The sequence below is a fragment of the Siphateles boraxobius genome, unplaced genomic scaffold (assembly GCF_051911475.1).
Source record: "Siphateles boraxobius isolate OS27281-9 unplaced genomic scaffold, OSU_SipBor_1 82, whole genome shotgun sequence".
NCBI classification, from domain to species: Eukaryota; Metazoa; Chordata; class Actinopteri; order Cypriniformes; family Leuciscidae; genus Siphateles; species Siphateles boraxobius.
Window position 1 is genome coordinate 1,205,001 of NW_027509211.1, and position 2,500 is coordinate 1,207,500.

The window sequence follows — 2,500 nt, forward strand, 5'->3', positions numbered from 1 at the left end:
ATCGTGGAAAAAGCTGGTCTCTTATCGTGTTTTTAGCCCTCAAACTTCCACTTATTCAAACATTGTGGGGGCTAAATCTCATGGTTATGGGGCGATGCCCAAAGCAGAAGAGGCGCTTGCTAGTCATCTTTCTGCTGAAGCTGCATCGTCTTTTAAAGAACCACTTTTAACCTCTAAGCCTCTTAGAAGTATGTCAGCTTTAGTGGGTAAGTCGTATTCGGCGGCCGGTCAAGCCTCGGCGTGCCTGCACACGATGTCCATCTTGCAGGCATACCAGGCTGACTTATTAAAAAATGTGAGTGACACTCAAGAGGTCAGCACTGAAGTAGTTCGCGAACTGCGTCAGGCTGCAGATTTATCTCTGCGCGCCACCAAGGAGTCGGCCAAGCTAATGGGCCGTACTATGGCAGCCCTGGTGGCCGCAGAGAGGCATCTATGGTTAAATCTCTCTGGTATGAAAGAAAAAGACAAAGCTTTTCTTTTGGACGCTCCGCTCTCTCCTCATGGTCTTTTTGGTGATTCTGTGAATACTGTCATAGATAGATTTCAGGAAGAGAAGAAACAGTCGGCAGCGTTTCAGACATTTATGCCTCTTAAAATTCATGTCCCCGGTACTGCTGGGCGGGAGCAGTCCAGGCCGTCAGTCAGCTCCTCACATAGGGCGCAACAGAAGCAGAGTGTTGCGTCTCGCGCTCCTCCTTCCAAACAGTGGGACCAGACGCGGCACTCTCAGCCGAAGTCTTCTGGCAAAACTGATCTGAGGACAGTTATTATGGCTAAGAAGGCTTCGACAAAGAGGAAGTCCTGACGCCACCTGACGCCACCTTTACAGCCGATATTTCATCATTCCAAAGAAGGATGGGGGGTTGCGTCCAATTTTAGATCTGCGCCTGTTGAATCGCTCGGTAGGGAAGCTAAAATTCAAGATGCTCACTATCAAGCAGATCGTGTCACAAATCAGATCCGAGGACTGGTTTGTCACGATAGATCTGAAGGACGCGTACTTCCATATTTCCATCCTTCCACAACACAGGAAGTTCTTGAGGTTCGCCTTCGGGGGCAGGCGTACCAGTACAAGGTTCTTCCATTTGGCCTAGCTTTATCTCCCCGCACTTTCACGAAATGCATGGATGCAGCTTTAGCGCCCCTGAGGTTTCAGGGCATTCGTATCCTCAATTACATCGACGATTGGTTGATTTTAGCTCAGACAGAGCAGATGGCGGTTCAGCATCGAGATGTTGTTCTCGCTCATATGAGAAAGTTGGGGTTGAGGCTGAACGCAAAGAAAAGTGTATTATCTCCTTCTCAGAAGACCACTTTTCTGGTTGTCGTTTGGGATTCGATCTCGATGCGGGCGCGACTTTCTCCGACCCGCATCGCTTTGATTCTTTCAGCTATGAAACAAGTAAAGCTAGGCCAGCTACGCACTGTAAAACAGTTTCAGAGACTGTTGGGTCTGATGGCAGCAGCGTCCAACGTTATACCTTGCGGCCTGTTGTACATGAGACCACTGCAGTGGTGGCTCCGGACCAAGGGATTCTCCTCAAGGGGAAATCCCGTCCGCACGATCAAAGTCACGCAGCGCTGCCTTCGTGCTCTGGTCATGTGGAAAGAAACCTGGTTCGTATACAAAGGGCCTGTGTTGGGGGCTCTTTGTCGTCACGTAACGCTAACGACGGATGCTTCTCTCACAGGGTGGGGGGCGGTCATGAGTGGTCGTCCAGCCCAAGGTCTGTGGCAGGACCATCATCTATCATGGCATATAAATTGTCTAGAGATGTTGGCGGTGTTCCAAGCTTTGAAACACTTCCTAGCAGACCTCAGAGGTCATCATGTGTTAGTTCAGTCAGACAACATGTCGGTGGTCTCGTATATAAATCATCAGGGGGGCCTGCGGTCGCGTCCACTTTACAAGTTGGCCCGTCAGATCCTCCTGTGGTCCCAGGGGAAGTTACGGTCTCTGAGAGCTCTGAGAGTCCCGAGGTGGTGGAGCTCCTTTGGTTGAGTTTCGGTCACGCGGAGGTGGACCTATTCGCTTCCAAGGAGACAACGCACTGTCATCTGTGGTTCTCCATCAGTCAGCCAGCCCCTCTGGGGTTGGACGCTCTGGTACAGCCGTGGCCGAGGTCACGTCTGTATGCTTTTCCCCCGGTTGTTCTGCTACCAGGAGTTCTGGAGAGGGTTCGCCGGGACGGGGTCAGCCTACTTCTAGTAGCCCCGTTCTGGCCGGCCCGAGTATGGTTCGCGGACCTAATATCTCTTCTGGACGGCTCTCCCTTGAAGATTCTGATCAGGAGGGATCTACTCTCTCAGGAGGGCGGTACGATATTTCACCCCCGCCCAGAGTTGTGGAAACTGTGGGCTTGGCCTCTGAGGGGGCCCAGGTCATAGAATCTGGTCTCTCAACTGAGGTTGTTGAGACCATCCTTCACTCCAGAGCTCCGTCCACGAGGAAGTTATATGCCCTGAAGTGGAAACTTTTCACTTCTTGGTGTGCAGA